Raw genomic sequence first — 7,414 nt, 5'->3', positions numbered from 1 at the left:
GAACTTTGAGACCAACCTGCACAACGTGGCAAAACCCCATCTCTACCAAAAAAAAAGAAACAACAACAAAACCCAAATTAGCCAGGTGTAGTGGCGCACGCCTATAGTCCTAGCTACTCAGGAGGCTGAGTTGGGAGATCAATTGATCCTGGGTGGAAGAGGTTGCAGTAAGCTGAGATCACGCCACTGCACTCCAGCCTGGGCGACAGAGCATATCCCTGTCTCAAATAAATAAATAAATAATTGATGAAAAGCTAGACAGAAAATCAGCAAGAATAGAAGAACTCAGCAAACATTAATCAACAGAATCTTATCAACATTATAGAAAACTCCATTCAAGGCCAGGCACAGTGGCTCATACCTGTAATACCAGCACTTTGGGAGGTCAAGGCAGATCGCTTGAGGTCAGGGGTTCAAGACCAGCCTGACCAACATGGTGAAGCCCTGTATCCACTTAAAAAAAAATTAGTCAGGTATGGTGACAGGCGTCTGTAATCCCAGCTACTTGGGAGGCTGAGGCAGGAGAATCGCTTGAACCCAGGAGGTGGAGAATGCAGTGAGCCGAGATTGTACCACTGTACTTCAGCCTGGGCAACAAAGCAAGACTCTGTCTCAAAAAAAAAAAAAAAAAAAAAAAAAAAAAAAGAAAAAGAAAGAAAAAAGAAAACTACATTCAGTAACAATAAAATACACATTGTTTTCAAAGGCCCACAGAACATTATACCAAGATAGACCATATCCTGTACCATAAAACAGACCTTAAGAAATTTTAAAAAACTGAAAACATGCAGAGTATGTTCTGTGACCCAGTGAAATCAAACTAGAAATCAATAACAGAAAGATAAATGGAAAATCTCCAAACACTTGGAAACTAAACAACACACTTCAAAATAATCCATGGGTCAAAGAGGAGGGCTCAAGGAAAATAAAAACTACCTTGAAGTAAATAAAACGAAAATACAACATCTTGGCATTCGTGGGGCACTGCTAAAACAGTGCCAAGAAGGGAATGTATAGCACAAAATACTTACATTAGAAAAGAAGGAAAGTCTGAAATCAATAACAGAAGCTTCCACCTCAAGAATTTAGAAAAACTCAAAATAAACCCAAAGCAAGCAGAATGAAGGAAATAATAAAGGTAATATCTGAAATCTATGAAATTGAAAATAGAAACACAACAGAGAAAATTGATGAAACAAAGAGCTTTTTTAAAAAAGATCAATAAAATAGTCAATTTTAAAAGTAAAACTGACAAAATTAGAAAACACAAACTATCAATATCAGGAACGAAAGAGGGGCTATCACTACAGACCCTGCAGTTATCACAAGGATAATAATAAAGGACTGTTATGAATAAGTCTATATACATAGTTTGACAGCTTAGGCTGAATGAACCACTCCCTCAAAAAAGCACACATTACCACAACTCACCCAACATGAAATATATAATTTGAATAGACCCTATAATAATTAGGAAATTTAGGCCAGGCACAGTGACTCATGCTTGTAATTCTGGCACTTTGGAAGGCCAAGGCGGGTAGATCACCTGAGGTCAAGTGTTCAAGACCAGCCAGGCCAACATGGCAAAACCCCATTTCTACTAAAAATACAAAAATTAGTGGGGTGTGGTGGCACGCACCTGTAATTCCAGCTACTTGGGAGGCTGAGGCATGAGAATCGTTTGAACCAGGGAGATGGAGGTTGCAGTGAGCTGAGATTGTGCCACTGCACTCCAGCTTGGGGGATAGAATGAGAGTGTTTCAAAAAAAGAAAAAGAAAAGAAGAGAAAAAAAATTAGGAAATTTAATTTCTAATTTAAAAACTCTCAGAAAAAAAAATCTCCAGGCCATATGGTTTCACTGGAGAATTCTATCAAATGTTTAAAGGATAATTAACACCAGTTCTTCACTATCTCTTCCAGAAAGTAGAAGAAAAGGAAATATTTATTAATTCATTGTATGAAGCTAGTATCACCCTGATATCAAACCACAGTGAGATACACACTTACACACTTATAAGAATGGCTAACATAAAAAATAGTGACAACATTATAGGTTAGAGAGGATGTGGAGGAACTGATCACTTCTAGATTGCTGGTGGGAATGTAAAATGGCATAATCATTGTGGAAGGCAGTTTGAAAGTTTCTTTAAAAAAAGAAAGAAACACGCACCTACCATATAACCTAGCAATTGCACTCTTGGTCATTTATTACAGAGGAATGAAGACCTATGTTCACACAAAAACCTATATGTGGGCTGGGTGTGGTGGCGCATGCCCGTAATCCCAGCACTTTGGGAGGCTGAGGGAGGAAGATCCCTTGAGCTTAGGAGTTTGAGACTAGCCTGGTGAAACCCCGTCTCTATAAAAAATATAAAAATTAGTCAGGTATGGTAGCATGTCTCTGTAGCCCCAGCTACTTGGGAGGCTGGGGGGAGGATGGCCTGAGCCCAGGATGTCAAGGGTGCAGTGGGCTGAAATTGCACCACTGCATTCTAACCTGGGTGACAGAGACCCTGTATGAAACAAAACAAAACAAAACAACAACAACAAAAACAACAACAACAACCCTACATGAATGTTTATAGCAGTTTTTTGTAATAGTCCCAATCTGGAAACAACCTAGATGTCCTTCAATAGGTGAATAGCTAAGCACACTGGTACATCTATACCACAGGATACCACTCAGCAATCAAAAGGAATGGACTATTAGTACAGTAACAACCTGGATGAGTCCCCAGAGATGAATATAAGAAGACAATCCCCAAAGGTTATGGACTGTATGATCCCATTTATATAACGTTCTTGAAGTAATAAAGTTATAGAAATGGAGAACAGGTTAGTGAATATCAGGAGTTTTGAGGGAACCTAGTGTTCATAAAAATGTTCTGTACCTTGACTATCAATGTCAATATCCTGGTTGTGATACTGTATTATAGTTTTATAAGTTTTACCTTTGGAGGAACTAGGCAAAGGATACCTGAGATCTATTATTTCTTACAACTACATGTTACAGAATTGTAGTTGTTTCTTACAACTATGATTGTTGCAAAATTAAAAGTTTAATTTAAAAAATTCTGCATGGGTAGAAGAGCAGATGAAATTAAAATTCCCTTTCACCTGCTTGGCAGGATTGGCATTCACCCAGCACAGGTGCTTGTCTGAAAGACAACTTGCAGAGTGAACCAAGGTGTAGCGGTTGTCTCAGGAGAAGGGGCACAGTGTAGTAGAAGAGGGCTGTATTTACAGCTGAAGACCTGGGTGTGAGCCTCAGTTTCCCAACTTACTAGCAGGTGACTATTGGTACCTTATGAGTCCCCGTATTAACATTGGCCAAATGGAGATAACAATACCATAAAAGGATGCTGTGAGGAGCAGACAGCACCTTGTGAGTGAAAGCCTCACACACAGATATCCTCCAGCAGTTGGTCCGGAAATCACAGAGCCAGGCTGGGACTCCATATGCTGGCATTGGTTGAGATTTATCCAGAAACCCCTGCTGCATGTGTACGGTGTACTGTGCTATGCCTACTGCAGTGTGAAGTTAAGTCATCTGTATAATTCAGCACTGAAAGTTTATTTCATAACGGAGAAGGAATATATCCCTCTAAATCAGGGGTCCCCAAACCCTGAGCTGAGGCCTGTTAGAAACCAGGCCACACAGCAGCTGAGCAGTGGGCTAGGGAGCATTATGGCCTAAGCTTGCTGTGATTTATTTGGTAAGCCAGACATGATGCGTTGGGTAAAAGAACATGAGGAAATTTAGAAATGTAGTCGCAGGATACTGGGGAAAGGAATGTTCTATGGTCCTATGATTAGCCTCAGTGTTCTAGTGAGTCTGTACCCCTGGTCTATGACCTCCACAAGAGTGTCTCTGCCAGGGGCACAGCCTTAGGTGGGACAGGAAGTCTAGAGGGGCCTGGACGTGGATATTTCCCTTTCCCCAGGAAGGTTTGGCTCTGATAAAACTCCAGCAGTTTAGGGTCTAGTAAAATAGCTTCTCCTGAGGTCAGGCCCTGTTAAGAATAGAATACTTTGATATATCTAAAAACAGTTTTTGTGTGTGTGTGTGTGCAAAAGGTACAAGGGGATATTTCTCTAATCTTTGCTATCAGAACCTAGTTGGGCTCCTAGAGGTAGAACCCACAAAAATGTTGAGGTCCCCCAGAGTTTTTAATCCTCTGACTTATCCACATTGAGCTTCCAGAAATTGAACAATTACAGTTTAGGGTTTCCTCGCCCAGCTCTGGTTCCCATGGAGGTCTCTGCTCATTGGTTTCTGCTCCAGTAAGTTGTGGTTCTCTGTATCCTCCTGTCTGTTTCTGCAGTTTTGGGAGCAGCAGTTTGCTCTAAGACCTAAGAAGAGCTGTTGGGTTTCAGTTTTTTTGGGTTTTTACTTGTTAGGATGGAGTGGCAACTTCCAAGCTCCTTACCTGCTGAACCAGAAACCACAAGTCTAAAGGGTTGTTTAAAAGAAATATAAAGTTGTTTCTTCAGTTTTCTGTTCTACAGTTGGCATGATAAGCAAGCTACTTTAATTTTTTTCTGGACAAACCGATGTCAGGGTATATGATGAAAGAGCCCCAGGAAGCATAGGACCCATGGAGGGGCAGAGGAGCATTGCAGCAACCAGCAAGCACAGCATTTATTTTCTGCCCAGAAACCCTATGGTTTGTCCATTGTCAATCTGCTTTCCCACAAAGGATAGACTTAGAAATCAGGACCCTGTCCTTTGAAAGATCTCTCACTGTCAAGAAGGATATTTGTCATAAGCTTTAAGGGCAACATCCACATAAGGGAACCAAATGAACATTGGTTGTGCCATCTTGGCAAAACATGGCCAGGGATGCTTTGATACAATTAATCCTTCCTGTGATGCTGTACCCCTTTCAATAGTGTCCTAATGAAACTGCCATTGCAAAATTATAACTGAGACAAGTGTAAGAGTTCTTACCTGACCAACTCCATCTTGCTTCCAACCTCCAAGCTGTCCTTGTTCATTCCTAGGCATAGGCTGAACTAACTTTGGGATAAGCTTAGTTTATAGCCTAAAACAAAGATGATAATAACCCCTTCCTAAAACAAACCCCCTTCTTGCCTGGGTACTAGACTGCCTTTGTAGGACTAACAAATTAGCCAAAAGATTAGGAATTATGATTTAGGAGTCATGCAGCTGGCAGCTACAAGATTCTGACCCTTCCCAAATTGCTCTTGGGGTTAACATCACTATTGTAAAACCCAACATCAGTGCTTGAGATATTTTGCAGACCCCTGGGTCAGCTGGCACCACCCAGATAGATGAACTGGCTCATCTGCTCTTGTGGCCATGACCCAGGAACTGACTCTTGAGGCCTTGGCCCAGGTGCAAGAGGACAATTCAACTCCCTATGATTTCATCTCTGACCTGACCAATCAGCGCTCCTGACTTATTGGTGCCCCACCCACCAAATTATCCATAAAAACTCTGATCCATGAATGCTTGGGGAGACTGATTTGAGAAATAATAAAACTCCAGTCTCCCACCCTGCTGGCTCTGTGTGAATTACTTTTTCTCTGTTGCAATTCCCCTGTTGTGATAAATTGGCAAGGTGAACCTGTTGGGTGGTTACATTAATTTAGTTTTCTCAATAACACAAACTTCTAGAAAATTTGTATGGTCTTTGTATGAAGATTATTTAGGTGATTATCCAGACAAGCTGTGCTCAAAGGCAAGACAGAATAGAAGCTTGGAGCAAGGTCCCCAGAGTCCAGTGGAACTGCTTTCACGCCAGGCTCCACTACCTGCACTGCTTAACTTTTTGAGCCAAGGTTTCCTTGTTTCTAAATCAGGGAGAATAATACCCACTTTTTTGGGGCAGTTGTGAAGATACATGGGAGAATGTATGTCAAGCATTCAGCACAGTGCTCAGGACCTGGAGGGGGTAAATGAGTGCTGCAATGACCTCATTCTTTTTCCATCTGTGGAGCTGTTTGCTAATATAGAGGCCCAGAGACAGGGAAGGAGGGGAGGCCACAAAAACTATGAGGAACTTGATATCTGTATTTGTCTGTTTTCACACTGCTATAAAGGACTGCCCAAGACTGGGTAATTTATAAAGGAAAGAGGCTTAATTGACTCACAGTTCAGCATGGCTGGGGAGGCCTCTGGGAACTTACAATCGTGGTGGAAGGTGAAGGGGAAACAAGGCACCTTGTTCACAAGGCGGCAGGAAAGAGAAGTGCTGAGTGAAGGCGGAAGAGCCCCTTATAAAACCATCAGATCTCATGAGAACTCACTATCATGAGAGCAGCATGGGGGAAACCGACCCTATGATTCAGTTACCTCCACCTGCTCTCTCCCTTGACATGTGGGGATTATGGGGATTACAATTCAAGATGAGACTTGCTTGGGGACACAAAGTCAAACCATATCAATATCTAACAAAGGCCCTCCTTGGGTGAAAATGGAGTTGGAGACTTTCAATTGTCTATTGTTGTATAACAAACCCCCTCAAACTTCATGTTGTAAAACAGCAATCATTTAATAATGCCAACGGCTCAGCGGTTTGGACAGGTGACAGTAGGAATGGTTTGCCTCTGCTCTGTGATGTTTGGGGCATCAACTGGAAGAGTGAAGGCTGGGAGGTGGAATCTTCTGGAAGATTTTTTACTCAGATGTCTACCACTAGGGTTGGCATTATTTGAGTTGGGGGCAGGGGACTCATGAGTCATTTCTTTCTCTCTTTCTCTCTATACGTGTGGTCTCTCCACCGTAGTTGCCTCAGGATGGTCAGACTACTTACCCAGTGTTCCAGTGAACAATATGGGACTCTTACAGCCATCTATGACCCAGTCGTGAAAGTTGCGGCATCATTTTCACCCTACTCTGTTGGTTGAGGTAGACACAGGCTCACCCAGACAGGGTGGGACATGGGATGGGCTCTGTCTTTCAATAGGAGTGCCAAAGAAGCTGTGGCTATGCTTTAAAACTGCCACCAATACCACGGACTCTGCACAGGCCCTGGTGTTCCTCTGGGCTTCATTTTTCTGTACGATATTATGGAAAGAAAGAAAAAAGGTTTTGTGCAGGAAGGGAATGAACCTGCCTTTTTGGCCTCTAAAATTGGTGTCAGAAGACTGGGAAATGCCAGATTCAACTTCTTTATTTTCACTTCTCTGTAGCTGCAACCTGGGTATTTAGGAGTTAAGGGTAGGCAGTGGATTTTTTTTGTTTTGTTTTGTTTTGTTTTTTAACATTGACAGCCCTGCTGTTACTTCCAGCTAAAAGGTAACTTTTTTCTAGGATGTGGTGGGTTGGATAGTATCCTCCTAAAATTTATATCAACCTGGAACTTCAGAATGTGACTTCACTTGGTAATACGGTTTTTGCAGATGTAATTGGTGAAGGATCTTGAGATGAAATCATCCTGGTTTTAG

This window comes from Macaca fascicularis, chromosome 12 (assembly GCF_037993035.2).
Source record: "Macaca fascicularis isolate 582-1 chromosome 12, T2T-MFA8v1.1".
In the NCBI taxonomy this organism is placed as follows: domain Eukaryota; kingdom Metazoa; phylum Chordata; class Mammalia; order Primates; family Cercopithecidae; genus Macaca; species Macaca fascicularis.
This window is presented reverse-complemented; position numbering follows the sequence as displayed.